Source organism: Anser brachyrhynchus (assembly GCF_964034855.1).
Source record: "Anser brachyrhynchus genome assembly, chromosome: 2".
In the NCBI taxonomy this organism is placed as follows: domain Eukaryota; kingdom Metazoa; phylum Chordata; class Aves; order Anseriformes; family Anatidae; genus Anser; species Anser brachyrhynchus.
The window spans coordinates 38,740,467-38,758,280 of NC_137695.1; the positions used below are offsets into that span (position 1 = coordinate 38,740,467).

Consider the following 17,814-nt stretch of genomic DNA (forward strand, 5'->3'; position numbering starts at 1 on the left):
AGAAGTTGTTTTTTTGCACCTCCTATTAGTATGTATACTGGTGAAAAGTTTTCTTACTCATGGAAATATGTGATTCTTTTTACAACCTACCTCATATTTTCACTAAAATGTCTTGTGACAATATGTTCCACAGAGTAAGGCACCCTTTTGCACGTGTGTGTTCTACTACCTAGAAGTCCAGAATCAATAACATGACCACAGATCTCATGCCAAAGTTATAAAAATGATGTGAATACAGAGGTATGTTGTATTTTCTAATGCTTGACTCTGATGTACCCAAAAGGAATGTTTGTTTATTTGTGTATATTTAGCATTTTCAAAGTCTGAAAGAAGGATAGACAGGCCTCATACCTATAGTTTATTGTGGAGAAATGCTTTCTTTGATAATGACATGTAGCCCCACTCAGAACTTTCCTTTCCTCGTGATTCAGTTACATTTTTATGTCATTGGAGCGGGGAAAATGAAGCTGAAGTCTGTCACAATGTTTTCTATTTGGTGAATGTGAAAATGCTAATGGAAGCTCCTGCTCCAAGAGTATGATGGTTCTCCACAGACCCAAATAACCTGGGCAACAGGAGCAGGTGACTAGAGACTACAGTACCAGCAGTGTAATGTTGCATTTAGTTCAGTTCTGCAGATGACTAGAAAAGAAAGGAAATACGTGTTCAGGCTTTGAGAATGTACCAAGTTTCTTAGGAAATAAGGAAGGGGTCCCAAGGAAAAAGAGGAAATAACGTTCAGTAAAAAAGTATTTGTTCTGATTCTGACTTGTAGAAGGAAGTATAAAACCTGTATGTAAAAGGTTCTGGTGTATTTTGGTATAGGAAACATTATCAACACAGCTTAAAAAGAAATGTTAAGATTTTAATTAAATTTACATATGGTTTTCACCTGCAACTGAATATTTATTTTGCATGGAAATGCTGTTTTTTAAAGGAAGCTTCCTTCATTGTAGCTGTCTTTTCCACGAATATTTTCTGAGAGGTGGTCTTCATAGAAAATATATGGATCTGTTGTTTCTGAACATATTTTTTTTATCATCTAGCGTCACAAGTAATCAGGGTTAGAAACAGAATTTATTCTGATAGTATTGTTGCACTGTTGAGAAGGATGTGCTTTGTAATATATGCTACATACGGGAAAAACACTCCGCATGGGGAGTCATATGCTTTTCAATACCTGCTGGAACTGTACAATTGGATTGAGAGACAGGGTTACATTTCACGTTTTATTCATGAAGTGTGCTTCTGAAAAGCCTTTTTGATGAAAACAAATCAAAAAACAAAAACAACAACAACAAAAAAAACACCAGCAACAACAAAACCAAAAAAATCCAAACACCTCCTGGACTCTCAGGAAAGAACTACGGGAACAGAATTTATAAGTAGGAAGTTCAAAACTTATATGGACGAAAAATCACAAGAGGCTAAACTGGCCCTATGCCAGTTATTCAGCAAAACAATTTAATGCAAAGAACACATGCTAACTGTGAGCCAGACAATACTCAGACACAGTTCTTTGGGCAAATCATAGTAAACTTGTATTCTGTGAACATTCAGGTAGTCTAATTCTTACCGTGGTAAAGTAAAAAATTTTGAGTGAACTGGAAATGTCTTCATCTCACAGTGGTGTATTCAAAGCTGACAAATATCTGATACTCTTCCATTTATTTATTAGTGTTTCCAGGAAGTTAAATGAGCAAATAACAAAACCTAATATTATTTTGAAGTTGGCAGGGGTCTATATGTCTGTCTTCTAATGTGACAATGAAATCATAGATGATTTGGTGAAAAAAAAAAAAGAATAAAAAAGAAAACTTCTCTGCTATTGCTTAACCCTAGTTAGCAGAAGAACTGAAAGGAACATCATCTAATTTGCTCTCTACCTCAGCTATTAAAGCACAGCTAATTATTTTTAAGTTCAGAGAGGAGTACCTGGAGCTTAGTGAACAGTCAAAAATGTCTTAAGTGGCTTCAAGAGTAGAGAAGAGGTTATTTTCCCCAGTGATTTATTTATTTTTTTTCAGTTTGTCAAAATAAATTCTAAATCTAAAGCCTCAGCTGACTCTTTTTTAACAGCTATTGTTCTGACAGTCTCTTCATTTTCCCTTTATTCTTTTTCTTTTAGTAGACCTGTGCACCAGAAACTGAAATGCAATGAGAGTTTTGTCAAATCTACATCAAAATAAAGTTCCAAAGCAGTATTTAACAGGAAATGGAAAGAAAGCAATCTACTTTGCCATACTAGCTTGATGCTTAGTTGTCATATTTCTCGCGTTTTTGACTTTTCCCTTTGATCACTCTAATAACAATTCCTTAGACTATTAAAGCTGGAAGCCAGAAACATGTTAGTAGAAAATTCTACTTTTCACCAATTAGGCTGTCTGTTTAATTTTTATGATTTGCTCACTTTGGACTGTGAGAAGAGGCTAATCTCACCACTGTTTTATCCCAATGTTATCCCGGCTAAACCTCTTGAGAATCATTTGTGAAGAGGTGAGTGATGTGTGACTGATAGGCTTTGACAAAACCTATTTTTGTGCCAAATACCTTTCATGAGGTGGGGTGGGTGTAGATAGTAGAACTTTTCAGTATTGTTGCTTACAGCACAGGGAAAAAGTAAGGAGCAAGTAAGACTGGGGCAACGTTGATGTATTAGGCCCTCTAGTTTCATTACCAAAAACCTCTTATATGTGAGGTTCCTGTCCTTATATGTGAGGACTTACTTAAATTAGTAGACCCGGAAGTAGAGTCTGAGGTAAATGGTCTTTTTTTTTTCTTTCTTTCTTTCTTCAGTACTTCAGAACACTTCCAGGTGATCAGATAACCACTGTAATTTGTCGTCCTCTTTTACCCATAAACAATGGTAAATGTCGAAGCAAGGCAACAAAAGTGAGAATATTACCTCCTGTCGAAATAGAGAGACATAATTATCTGATCAGTGTCATAAGTGTAACAGTGGTCATGAGAATTACTTGGAAATGTTTGTCTTTTCACTTCTCTATCAACACCTTTGGAGTTATTTGCACTGGGTACTTTACATGGTGCTCTTTTTTGGCTGCTGCTTGACATCTTTTACATGCCAATCTCTGTTTTAACAGTCTTAAGTGTTAAAGTCTCTCAATCGCTAGTACCTTTAAAACAAGCTCCATTCATTTTCTTTTTTTGCTTTTTATGGAATCGATGGGCTGAAGTTCAGTGTGTGTAAAGATGGGGGACTGGCAATGGTATCTAAGGCCAGCTACTCTGTGAGCCATTAACGAGTAAGCTCCTCTGTGCAGCACTGCCAATGCAATGCAGCCTAACTGGCAGCTCCTTTGCTATTTGTTCCTAGACTGTTCATCAGCAGAGGATGCCAGTCTGTTTGTTTTTATGACATGGGCAAGTGGGAACCAAGACGGGGCCACCATGACTATTTCCATTTGGGATGTAAGGCAAGGTCTGAACCCAGTTACTCAAGGTGTAATGCTAGTGCAGTGATCTTCTTTGAAAGGGAAGCTGTTGTAGAAGAGCTTTTCTGCACTAGTACTGTTTTTTTTTTTTTTTTCCCTACTTTGTATAAGTTTACAATTTCAGAATCATTGATACCAGGTCCTAAGGGCATGCTTTGGCTACTGTAGCTGACTAGATGAAGTATGGTTCCCTTATTAACTTGTCAAAGTACGATGCAGCTGCATCATTTTCTCACCCATTTGCTTAACTTAAATAAAGGTTGGTGGTTAGGCTTCTGCTGCATTGTGCTCTCCTGCTAATTATCAGTGTATTTGTTTTAGAGACAATTAGCCACCTGGTTCATTCTCCCATTGAAGTCAGGTCATCATGAGTTACATCTGCTTTCAGGACTCTTCAAGTCCAAGACATAATAAAAAGATGATGGCTATGATTATAAAAAGCGTGCAGGGTTGGGCGTAAGTTGTACAGCATATTGAATTCCCAAGGAGGATTGGGTTACAAAGCTCTTGCAGTGGCTTCCTTCTGTATGTCACAGAAGATGGATGTGAATAGCAAACAGTTCTGCGATGCCAGAAGTCCTTTAGCCCATGAATGGTAAAGAGTGTTTGCAAAGGTAGATTGAGAAAGACAAGGCAAAGTGAGACATGATACCTCCCTTTGGCACTGTGGTGATACAACAAAAAAGTGACAAGTAAGCACGTCTCTATGCATACTACATTTGCATAAAAATAAAAGTTGTTCAGACCTGTGGGTGTTTCCTTTTTAAAAATGTGCTATATAATGTGGCATAAGATTATGTGTGATGCACATTTACTTTTATAATCCCATATGTTCCGGTAAAACTCTGTATTTTGAAGTAAGATTTTATTACAGTAGAACCTCATTAATTCTTGCTAATGACTGGGAGACCCTTTGCAAATTACTGAATTTTGTATACAATCGAATGCCATTAAATGCATTGTATTGCTAGATGTTCTTCTACATCCCGGGGAAGATGAGCTGCAGAGAACCCTGCCGTTCATGCCTCGGCTATATTCACCCTAGAGAGGGGGGTACAAAGTCATTGCAGTGGGTTTGGCTCCAGGTGTTTGCTGAAGATGGTCACGTGGGGCTAGCTCTGAAGAGGATGGAGCCCTGTATGAAATGAAAAAGCAGATGGGGACCTGACAGTTAGTAGATTAGCATAATTTGATGCAGTTTCATCTTCTGATGGTTTGGGGTCATGGAAGGATCACAATCCTGATTTTTTCTGTAGAACATAGGTATCACTAGTCTCATCTAATGGCTTGCAGATATTAAGAAAGCTGTTTCAGATTCAACAGGGCTATTGATTTAGAGGGAGGAGCTAATCTTCCAGTAAGCAGTGTACTAGGGTTCTTCCTGAGAAGCTGCATCAACACACACAAACAAAGACAATAGCATTCATATTTACTTCGGTATACTACAGAAGCGTGCATTGAGCGTAGGCGAGACTTTGTGTCCAGAAGAGCTTTTAGCATACATAAATGTACACCTGGAGATATCTAGTGCTCATTGGTTGGTATGAAATAACAGAATACCAACTTGTATTTCTTTTGCCTGCCATATTATGGAGTAACAATGCAACTCAACAATTAAAATAGAATCTAGATCTTCATTTTAAACTTCTCTCTCTCTCTTTTTTTTTTTTTTTTAACATTTTCTGTTCTGGTTAACTATGACTAAAAGAAAGCAGTTTGAAATGTTTCCTGTCACAGGCCCCAGGACAGATTTTTTTTTTCCCTTCAGACATATTGTAATGGAAAACAAAAACCATGAATTCTATTTAAAATGACTGTGCATGAAGAAGATAGAAGCAGAAAGCTGGGGAACTAGGGGATTCAGAAGTAGATGTATATAGAGGGATGCAAACTTGAGTCTATAAATGGAGCAAAATTTGTGGGTATGTTAAGAAAAGTGAATGCAATGTATTGAAGATCAGGTAGACCCGTGGGCAAGCAATACAGAGGTCATGGGAGGGATGGAAATCACTGTTGGAGGCATAGAGATGACGGGAGTGGGGAGAAGGATGGACAGCAATATCACAGTGCACCCATGGAGAGAATGGAAAGGAAGGAGATGGGAGGCATGAAGGTGAATAGCTGTGAAAGGTGAAGACAGGCACGGATGTGGGCATATGTGAGAGAGGTGCATGGTGTGACCAGATTATGGGAGAGGAAGGAAGAGTGCTGGCGTAGGCAGGAGAGAAATTGAAGTGAGAGGAAAAGAAGGAAGATGATATGGCAATGGGGAACTGGAGCTTTCTCCTAACTGTTCATTCGCATGGTTTTTAGCACTTGTCACGTTTTGAAGAACACTATTTTACAGCCAAAGTATAACATAATAAGAGAGGGAAGGCTGTTACCTGGTTTCCATTCAAATAGTACTTTTAGCCTAACTCCTAGCCAATCCTTTGGTTAACAGTGCTCAGACCTCAAAGTCTTCCCCTGTGTAAATCAATTCTATCCATTATTACCCCAATGCCGGAAATCATAAGAACTGCAAAGAAATATCCCATCCTTGTCTGACACCTGAATCTTCTATCCCGAAGAGAAGAGGAACCACTGGCTACAGCTGCCCCCGTGAAGACCCCTCTGGCCACGTATGCTTGGACCTTCCCATCCATTTGTTGCTTTGTTGTCCTTGTCCTTCCTTTTTTTTTTTTTTTTTTTTTTTTCCCCACTTACACAGTACTTGCATGGAAATCCTCTTTCTGGTGCTCGGTGGCTGTATAGGAACAAACTGCACATACAATTACACAGCTTCTTTTCAAGCGTGAAATGCCTTTCTCAAGCCACAGAGAAATTACTTTCTAGAATGTAATTATATGGCTCCCATACAAGTCAGTAGGAGAAGAGCGAATGGGAGACCCTGTGGGAGCAGGAACGCAGTGTGGAAGAGCTAGATGAAAGGCGTTGGATTGCCCTAATTTCCTAGCATGTAAGAAGGTAATTCACTTTGATGGCACATCACCACTGGTGGTTTTCCAACAGACGGAAAAGACTTGCTAGTTGAGGAAGTAAGTAATGTCACATGAAACATACATAATTTGCACAGAGAGAAAATGTAAGACCACTAAGGTTATTGTTTTTCTAACAATGTTTCGTGACACTGACATTTTGGAGAGTGCGGGTCTGAGGTAGATGCAACAAATAGAATGTATTTTTGCTGTAGGGATCTGTTCTTGTATCTGCTTTCTTACAGACTTTTAGGAAGCTGTTGCAAACTTAATCCTGTTTAGCAATTATGATTTACTTCAATTGGCTCCACTCTTCATACTGTTTAAACTTAAATTTAAAGAATAATATCCACCTTGTTGCGTTACATAAACCCTGGTAAAATAACACACATTTAAGAAGGCATTCTTGGCATTATGGAACAATCAAAGGGGGAGACAAAAGCTTAGCATACCATTAATATATATATGTGTGTGTGTGTATATACATATATATATTTCTCAGGATAAAATCCTGAGATCTTTTAATGAAGACATCAAAGAATACATCTTTCTTAGCTGAAAAGAAGAATGTCTCCTGACAAAAGCCAATTAAGGAGTGAATACATTTTGTTTATTTAGACTTGAAAAATGTATATTCTTGTAAAATAGAAAAAAAAAAACCACCACCCACATCCCAGTGTTCTTTTAAGGCTATGAAGCAGCTAAGGAAACACAAAGATGTATGATGCATGGAAGCTTGATAGTGCATGAAAGAAACATAAAGACTGTGGTTTTACTGTTACCTAAGGCATGATATTGAAATATGTGTTCTGGGAGGGCTTTTTCTCAGCTTGCCTAGAGATTCTGGAACAAATTCTGCTCCTGTTTACACCTCTGTAAATCTGGAATTACTAAATGACAGGTGGTAGCATTATTCCAAGTGTGTGCACTTCTAACCGAGAGTGGGATTTTGCTCCACATTGAGAGTGAACTAATAGTCAACTGTCCCATGAGATGCCTGTGTTTTGTGCATTCCTCATCCTGTAATTAAGGCTGTCATCCTGCACACTATCAACTCTATTTTTAAAATTCAGGGTAGGAAGTGTAGCATGGGTAAATTTTAGCATGGGACAGCAAATAGCTTCTGCTGGAAACCCTGAAAGGTCAAATGCCTCTGTGCCTTTTCCTCTTCTAAGGCAGGGAACGAGTGTATTTGGACTTGCATCTCTGGTGGTTATACAGCAGATGGACCACACTGATGGATGGGACTAACAGAAGACCCTGGAATGGGCTCTGATGCAATTCATGATGCTCTTTATTTGCTGCGTGACTGTAGGACTGGTTGTTCAGCCAGGTGAGCTCCCATGTGTTAGGCTGAAATTGCTTGCTTGTGTTTTGAATAAATGTAAGTTAGTATGCTGAAGAAGTTAGAAAACATCAGATATATTTTTAAAATGTTTGCCTGTCTACTGTGTGGAATGACTAGACAGTTAAAAGGCAATAGTCAGGAAACATGAAAGTGCATCCACAAAATAGACTGAATTGTAAAATATATGTAATAAATGCATAAAGCAGCTACTGAAGATATACTGAAGAGTGTGATTGTGGAAACAGACATGGGAGTACAAAATGGTCTGACCCACACAAGACTTCAGCCAAATGGAAACATCAGAACATGTACTGTCAAACACAGTCATCCTTCAAATGTGGATCCTATATCTACTCCTGTGCAATCCTATTTTGGGAAAGAAGGAGTAGAGGGTTTTCCCCACAAAGTCCCTTAGAGGTACTTCCTACACCTCTGTCTGATGATGGGTTTAGCGCAATGTTTGTCGTCAACACTTAGTCTTCAAATATCCATACATGCATGAGAAATTTGGTGCATAAGTTGAACATGACATTTTTCCTGTGTGTAAACATTTGCAGAATCAGGACCATAGATTCTGGTTTCCTTTGAGCAAAGACGGTTATGTACTATAGCTACCATATGAGGTGTTTTAGCTTTGATAATAGTTAGCTGTACAAAATAATCAAAAGTAGATACTAAAACTTGGCTGAATTATAGAAGGATTCAGACTAATTCTGCTCTACACCAAACCAGCTATATTTATATTTGTGCAAGATAGAAGTGAATAAAAATTTTAGAAAGAACTTGGAAATAACCAACCATATTGTGCAAAATGTAATTGAGGAAAATTCTTATTATCCTGGAGTCCTATGTGTATGGCAGTTGTGATTACAAAGCCTGCTTGGTGATACTGGAAATAGCACTTGAAAAAAAAGTTATTCTGGGAGAGTGTAACTGATGCAGGAAGTCATATACCACAGAATGGTAACTGTCTTTAAATTGTGCATTTTATAACTGCATTTTTTTCTGTGATGGGACCATATTCTTCCTCTATCACTTAATTTTCTGCTTTCCAGGCTTTAAATAAAGTCTTAAACTTTTTAGGGTACATTTTAATTTGGAGTTCTGATGAAAACAATGGATTGCTTTTTAGAAGTTGTGAAAACTTTTAATCTATTACATGACAGTGAAAAATAAGTTGTATCAACATGACAATATTCTTTCCTGTGACAAGATGAAACTGTAGCTCATCAGACTCCTGTGGATAATATTCTTGCAATTGGATTTATCAGGAATGCATTCAGAAAGGCTAGATTCAGAACTGGAACACAGGATGTTTATTACAACCTAACCTGAAAATACTGGGTACCACTTGTATTAGACTGGAACAGACTAGCCAGGTCTTATGAAAAAAATAAGTTGCTCATGTATGTATTGTTTGAGGAAATGAGAATATGTGCAGAAGAACTAGGGTCCCATCATGAAGAAATCTCAGAGTAAATAGAGCTTTACTCTGCACCACAAAGAGGCAAGTTGAAGACCGTTTTCTTTTATCATTCAGAGTCATACTGGAAAATGGATGGTAAAAACTTCAAAGTCAAGTGCTTATTGATGTTTTTGCTTATAAAAATAGTACAGGCACTTAACAGCCTTTGTATTATGTGCATTCTTTAGCATGAGCGGGTAGCTGTGTTAGTCAGCAGGACAAACTAAATAATAAAGTTACTGATACATTTTTATAGACAAATCAAAACAAATACCTGGGCTTTCAGGATCACTCAGGATGCCTCTGTACAATAGAAGCAGCCACAGAAGCCTGAGTGGTTCCAAATGTTGTGTCTACAGAATATTACTTATAACAGCGGTATAGCCAGAGTCCTATTGTGCTAAAGTAGATGAAGCTGAAACACCTCTCAATTAATTGTGCATTTATTAAACACTATGATTTACATGAAAAAAAAGTAGTTCATGGGGGATGGGGGAGTGTCATACCTACATTTCATGCTTCTGCAAGAGCCTGCAAGCATTTTAGTACAGCACACCATTTTTTTAACAGAAAATAAATGTATAGGACTGAGCAAAGCATAGCTTCATGGGTATGCTACTTTTTCTGATGTCAAGGAGCTATTCAGATAACCAGAACTCCACCTCTGTTTCTGTATCTGTTCACTGGATTAAGCTAGGTGATCACCGATGGGTGATTCGGGGAGCCTGAGCAATGGCCTAAGGAGGCACCTGGAGCCAACCAGAAAGAAACACAGGCACAGAGGTGCTGCTGGAATTTAATCTGAGGATTATTTTCCTCACACCTACGGTCAACAGGACTGCTTCTGCCCCCAGACAGAATGCGAACCCTTAGTCTCCACTTAGAGTCTGAAAACGGAGAGCTGAGACTGTGTTCCGGTCTGCTGGCCGACTGGAGAAGCTGTGTTTTCCCCCTTAGATACAGGGAAGGAAAGCAATACTTTGCTTATAGAGAATGAACACAAATTGCCTACAGTTCCATTCTGGGGAGAAGTGGAAGGGATGCAGCCTCTAGAAACCTGGAAAAATCAGTTTACACCAGAGTGACACAAAAGGACTGATGTGTCCAAACTGATGAAGTACTGTAGGCTTTATTTAGGGTTTTTGAATGTATCGTTGTTAAGTCCATTTTAATCAATTTTAATAGGAATTGTATTTCAGATCAGGGTCTTCAGGGCAGCCATCATCACGCCTCTTTAATTCTCCTAACCTATACATTTTTACTGCATGGATAAATATGCTTTGAAACTAATGCAGTGTCATTGAATCCAATACATCCGTAGTGGAATCAATCCATGCATACTCAAGTCACTAAATTTTTATGGAAATTAATAGATTTCATTTCAAGGCATAATATTTTCACTAACACCAGTAGCTTTTCACTGAAACCAATGCTTTGTTTTCCAAAACCAGCATATTTCAGTTGGGCTCATATACATCTTGCTTGAATATATATATACTTTTTTTCCTTCTCATAATTAAACCCATTGAACTAAACACAGTACTGGATGTCTAAAGAAACCAACACATTTTCATAGGAACTACTTAAAGTGAGTTTAAGCCAATGAATACTGTGCTTCTCAGCATAATTTAATAAACGAACACTGTGAAATGGAACATTCTTTTACAGACAATCTGCCTCAGGACTATGCCCCCATATTTTCTCATAAGTTGAGTTTGAGCCCTTAATGCTTCTGCTTTTTTGGAGGATTTTTCTGTTCTGTGGTTGCTAGATAGGCTACAAGGAGGATAAAGAGGGGCTGGGGCAAATGGGTAAATGGTGGATGAGTGTGCATTGGGTATTAGAGCATCCGCAGTGGAAAAGAACATACCCAGATGACCACCTTGCTTCATTGAAACTCAACTAGTTTAGCAGCCCCTTGGGACCCTGCTAGCTGACACAATTTAGGAAGGCCTGTAGATTGTTCTGTATATGATGAAGTTGGCTATCATGCTGCAGTCACCTCAGCATTCATGTTACCCCTTTTGCAGAGCTGCACCCAAATCTTTCAGGGTACTTGCAATGGTTGTGACCATTTCCATTACACATCAGGGGAGCAGAGGAATTCTAGGGTAAATCCAGAATAACTCACCTGACTTTCACTGAGTTGTTCTAGAATTAAGAAGAGTAAATGAGAGATCAGTCTGACTCAAGATATTGCCACACAATGTAAAGAAATGTTTTATAAAGTGGCAGCGATTTATTTAATGCAATGTAAAAACGTGTTGCCTCTATATGAGGCAAATACAGACAGAAAACAGCCACCATTTGGTCATAGACATTTTGTTGTTTTGGCAAAGGTCAGATGTAATTTTTATAGCTCTCAGGGGTGTTAGGAGCTTTGCACACTCCTGAGTCTACTCAGAACAGTGGAAAGGAGCACCTAGAAAAAGAAGGAGAAGGCTGTATACTGACTGTGTGCTCTTTAGAAAACACACCATCAATGCAGCTTTGGAAATTAGGCCTCTAAGTTTCTAAGAAACAAAAACTTTGGCATTTTGTGAACAATAGAGGTGTTCATAGCCGTTTGTTCCAAACTGTATGGCACTTTTCAGCTAGGATTGTGTGCAGTTTATGTCAAAACATTTCAGTGAAGAAATACAAATACAGACTAATGTTTGACTTCTTTTGTTGTGTTGAACTGGAGCCAGAGAAAGTATTTATATATAAATCCACTTGTGAAATGCATAACCCTCTCAATGTGACTTATATGTCTGAGGCTTACGGAGAATTCAAGCTGATTGACAGAAAATACTGCTCTTACGGTGTCAGAATGTATTACCGTGCTTATATAGAAACACAAAAAATCCCTTTTTTCACCAATGTACGTGTTCATTGTCATTATGTTCTGGTATACTGGAGATATTCAGGTACTGAAATACCCAATTTACTAGGACCTAAAGCTACCATGAAAATATATTAGGCAACCAGATGGATAATTCAGCCTGTTGGTTTAAAAAAGTGTGCATTAAACATTCAGTATTTGATGCCTGATCTAAAAAATGATTCTGTGGGGTCAAAGCTGCCATTCAGTGAAGGAAAGAAAAATAAGAACTGAGACAATTAAAGAAAGCTTTCCATGTTTGTGCTACAGTTAGTTAGTTAGTTAGTTACTCTTCCTTTTTTTTCTTTCTCCCCCCGCTAAGCCAGTGCACATCAAGAAACTGACAGTTAGCACAGTCTGCAAATAGATCATGAGCAGATTACATACATCTTTATGTATCTGGCACACAGGTGCTATCTGCTTTTTCAGAATAGCTTTGATTAAAGCAATCGGATTTTGTATATTACGTCCTGTAGGAGAATGCCCTGTATCACTTCAATTGCTCCCATTGCATCCTTTATGTCCCCTCATCCCAGGGTCGCTCTTTAGACTGCTTGCAGTACTCTTATTTTCCCTTTGATTTTGTACCACTGTCTCATTCTCCTCTATTCTGCTTAGATATGGCACCCTTGTTCGCCATTTCTGATTTGTTAAACAGCAGTAGGATCTTGCATGTTAAAGGATTGTTATGTATTCACATAAGAGGAGGAAGAGACAGTTGGCCCTTGACAATTTTAGTATCATGACCATTTTTATCAAGTGGGTGGCCTGCATTGGCACTCAAAATCGTTCTCTCAGTGACAGAGTGGAAAAGCGTGTCAGTTCCTGCAAACGGGCAGAACCTTAAAGGGTAGATTGAGACAAGTGTCACTTCGGAGGAGAAGGAAAGACAGAGAAAGAGTTGCTTGAAGAAGCAACCTTGGTGCTGCGTTGCATATGCAGCTTCACACGGGGGTAGGGCACAGGGAAAAAAGGACTAGAGTGTCAATGACCATGTTGAGGGGAAGTATAAGATGTGTCACCTTGATGTGGCAGTCTTAGAAACATTTAAGATAATATGGCTGAACAACTACTATAGGGGATGATTGTCATATTCTTAACTGCATAAAATGATACCTTACCAACTGAGTGGTTTAGATGTTGTTGGTATCTATGTCTGTACATAACATCTTCCCACTCCTCTCCCAGCCCAACCTGGTTCTTACAGTTGCCCCGAAACTCAGTTTCACTTTGTGTAGAACTGCTTTTACACCTCCACATCTCTTGTGGATCACCATGTGTTTTAATAAATTTCTAGAACAGAGAGTATCATCTGCTTAAAATAGTTTTGCTATCACTTATTTTGATATTGTGGAGTAGAGTTTGGATATGGCTGCTACGGGGCAGCAGTAGATCAGCTGCTGTAACTCTTTCCATTACAACACTTTTGTTAGTAAGTCAATGGAGTAATGAATAAATGAGGAGTTATTTCATTCCTCTCAGTGTTTTTATTGTGAAGCTGTGCTAGCAGGTGTTTGTGCCTCTCCCATATATAGGTAAGGCTCCCAGTGACACGATAGGCCCAATTCTGAGTAGAAGAAACAAAATATTGAGTTTCATTTCTCAACAGGATTAATATTTATATGCACTAATACTTATAAAGAAGCACAATGATCAATTTAGTCTGTGAAGCTCACATTCTCTACCTAGAATACAGAGCTGTATTTTCTATGCTGTATTCTGCGAACTGCATTTAACGAACAAGTAGGCCCCTCTCATCTGTGAGACATTGGCTTGAGGGATGCAGCATGTAGGAAGCTCTGGGAATTTATAGAACACATATGGAGGAAGTTAGGCTGTAACATGTGGCTCAGTCTTATTCTTACATCCTTTCCATCAAACTCTGCGGTTACACCAGTCTTTGTCTCCTAAACCACAAAAAAAAGCAGGGAAGGAATTATGTGTTTTGGCAGAAAGTTTATTACTTGACACTGCTCCTGGGATGGTGAGGCTAGATGAGTTCACATTCACCACACTGAATGGCAAGCTACTGTCCAATGTTTGAAGATCTGAGCCAAGAACTATAAGAGAAAGGTGATGAGAAACTACCTGTTATGCTGAAATTTAAAATATGCCACTTTCAAATCCTACTCAGGGAGTTGGAGAGATCTTTATTTTTTCTTCTAAATTGTTTAGATTTCATATTCAGGTCTCAGTCACATTTCCATTGGATGACTAATTTGCTCTTTATGCAACTAGAAGAAGAAGGGTGAAGAGGATTTCCAGATTGAAATTGAAGAGCATTATGATGGAAGCTAATTCACAAAACAGCAAGCTTTATGAAAAGTAGGATAACTAACTGTTTTCACAATAGAAAGAGAAGTGGAAGGACAATAATGACTGTTCACTGACAGTTTGAGAAATGATAAGAGCTACTAGCAGCAGTACATACCTTTCCATTCTCGGCTAACAGAAGTGTTATCTAAAATGATGTAGAGCAACTCTAACAGATAATAATGATTTTTGTCATAGCCATGACCGCTATGAACCTGGTCAATGGGATAAGAGCAGGACAAGTGGAAGATGAAGCATATAAATAACATGTGTAAAATCAGGACAATAAGCAGCACTTCAGAGAATACTGTCTTCCCTCAGTCATGTTCAAAGGTCATTTTAAAGAGCAGCGTCTTATGTGGGTAGGTTCAAAAATAACATTTAAAACTCTCTCAGCCACCTATTGAGGAGGGACAAGGGGACAGTGGAAAGGCCACCCTGGACAGATTAACCTTCATCTCGTCTGGAGTCCACTTTGTGGGCCAAGCAGATCTAGGAAGTAGAAGAGAGAGTTTGAAAAAACCATTGCTTTATCTAACTTTGCTTTAATGTGAGTGCAAGAAAATATCTTTTCCTTTAAAACACTGATTTTCTCTCACCTTCAGGCACAGTCTGTGCCAGGTTCAGATAGAGCGATATCTTGAAAACTGGGGCCTGGCAGCCTTACAGGTGCCTTAGAGCACTCCAACTGAGGGTGGGGTGAGATGTGACCTGGGCACAAGCATGCCTAAACATCAGCCTGGCAGGATTAATGCAGGTGCTGAGGTGGCTGCACTGATGACCCTGACAATCTCTGGGTACACAGGGCGATGGACATAGTACCCAGCCTCAGTGAAGTGCTGTGCGGCTTCACAGATTTAGACGCATCTCGTAAAGCGGGAATGGGCTCTTCCTCGGATGTGTCTCTCCTGGATATGGGCTTGCAGAGAAATGAAACAAAACAAAAGGACTGTCAAACAACCATTAAGCCTCAAAACTGAGCCCTAAATACCAGAAGGGAAAAGGTAAAGCTGAAATTCTTTACCTGTCATTTCTAGAATCTGCAGTTATATACTATTTACATAACTATATCTGATCAACTCAAATGTAGTCACTGTTGGTATGTCAAAATCTATTTGTGCCTTGCCAGAGAGTAGATTAACTTTGCAGATACAGAATGGTAGGATTTAGACTAGAGAAACTGCCTAATCCTTAACCATAGAGGCACAAATGAATTACTTCATATCCCAGGGGAATGTGCTACAAATTTACTAGCAGACAAAACACAGGAAATATTATTTAGACACATGACACAGCCACTGTGAACATAATTACTAGTTTTCTTGCAGTTTTTTTTTTCTTTTTTTTACCTTCCTGTAAAATGTGAGTTGTGCGCTGCCATGTTCTGTGGCTGTGGTTTGCATTCAGATGTCTCTTCTGACAAGGATGTGCACATTCTCACCACGCCAAGAAAGTACTAACAGTCCTTTGCTTGTTCACTGCTATATCATCACTGGCACCGTATAAATCAAGCAGAGCATAACCACTCTTGTGGGTGCTGTCTCATATTAAAAGTAGGACATTCCCTTGGGAAGGGGAGAGTGGAAGCAAAGCATATGCCTGCAGAAGCAGGAGCTGGACCTTAACGTTTGAAAAGAACAGTATTTCCGCTATAGCTATTTAAAACCCCCTCACTCTGTTTATGTGTTTTTAAGTGCATACTCATGTAAATACATCTGATCATATGGCAAACGTCATACTTCGTGAGGAGAATGTATGATGAGTTAGCCTGAGGGAAAAATCAGACCTTCCACTATGGCTGGGCCATTCATGGATTTTCAGGTAATGTCCCATCGTTGAGGATGTTTGTCCTGTCACACAGTAAAGTCAACAGTCTGGCTGTGAAAAGCGTAGTCAACTTATGCACGCTGGTATAGCTCCATTTGGAATGAAGTAAAATGAATTTTCCATACTTTCTGAATGATTTGCCATGTGCAGAATTATACTTATGGTGGAAGTCCGACTACAAGGAATTTTTTTGATAATAATCTTAATTCACCCATCCAGTAATGAGGTACACAAGAAGAGTTAGCTACATATACAGTGTTTTCAAAAACTATTTCATGAAAGAAAATGTAAACAAAATGAATTAACAGAATATATTTTTTTCTAAAGAGTAATTTTCTAATTTTTTCCGTTGTGCAGCAGCTGCTGTTGCCATGCTGTCATTGCTGTTGCTATGTATTTTTGAGTGTGCCAGGATGTAATTGGCTACTTCAGCATATATAAACTATTGGTAGAGATGTTTCTATGGAAAATCACATCTTTTTTTGATTGGTTGATGTTGAAAGTAGATGGGCTTAGCTATCATCTCAATTTAAATTGAGACCAACAGGTTTCAAGTCTCATAATGTGATGAAGCCACATGCTATTCATCATGGTGGTACTGAATTCAGGCAAAAACTTTTATGTTGACATCATGGTAGAATATGAGCGAGATTGCATCCCCACGCTCTCCAAATGTTTCTATAGTCTTTGGCAAACTTCTTGATCCACTGTGGATTGTATTTGCTCTGAAAATATTGCTGTGTCCTGGTTTTGCCTGACATAACTTGCATGATAGTAAACCAAAATTCATTTCAGACTAGCTGGGAATTTTGTTTGAAGACCTTTTAGAACAAATTATGGACTTATGCAATGCAGCTATGTAACTAAAAATCTTCTGAAAACATTGGCTAATACCTATAGAGGTGATGCCAAACTCATGGTTAGAGGTTGGTAAACCTAGACAATTTGGAGTATACAGTGGGCTTTTGGGAAAACAAAGAATTCTACTTTCAGCTAGGGAAAAGATTTAGTTTATCTGCTCTGGACATGTTAGTCATATGATGATCTGAAAAGTGGAGATGTACAGCTGGGCTAAGAAGTCACAGGGTCTATTAGAGTAAGAGACACTGCCTAGCAAGTATTAATTTCAGATCATACCACTCAGTTTTCATGCAGTCAGGAAGATAGAATTTATAGATTACATAAATAAAGTTTATTTAGATTATATGAAAACCTGATACAGCCCAAATATAGATGCAACATAAAGTGAGACCTAATGCACGGTACAAAAGTACCTGACTGCAAACAATATAGGATTATTTTTTTTTTGCAGAACAATTTACATGTTTTGTAACCTCATTTTCATAATTTGACCTTACTTAAATACTTCCTCATCGTAGAAGTTACAACAAAATTTGTGGGGATTTTTTGGACACTCTGAAGTTGTAGAAATGTATTTCCAGAGGGAAATCTGTAAGTCCTCCCCTGTAGGAGGTAGCTGAGGTGTTATTTAGATTTAAATGAAATGAAACTTGAAGGGTTGTTAAGAAGAGACTAAGCAGTGTTGGGTTACATCACAGAGAAGATAC

General features: G+C 38.5%; 1 long non-coding RNA gene across 1 annotated transcript in view; it reads left to right on the top strand.

Annotated features, from left to right (window-relative positions):
* Positions 1-17,814, top strand: part of LOC308191241 — a 98,952-nt gene that overhangs the window by 21,736 nt on the left and 59,402 nt on the right. The window lies entirely within an intron of this gene.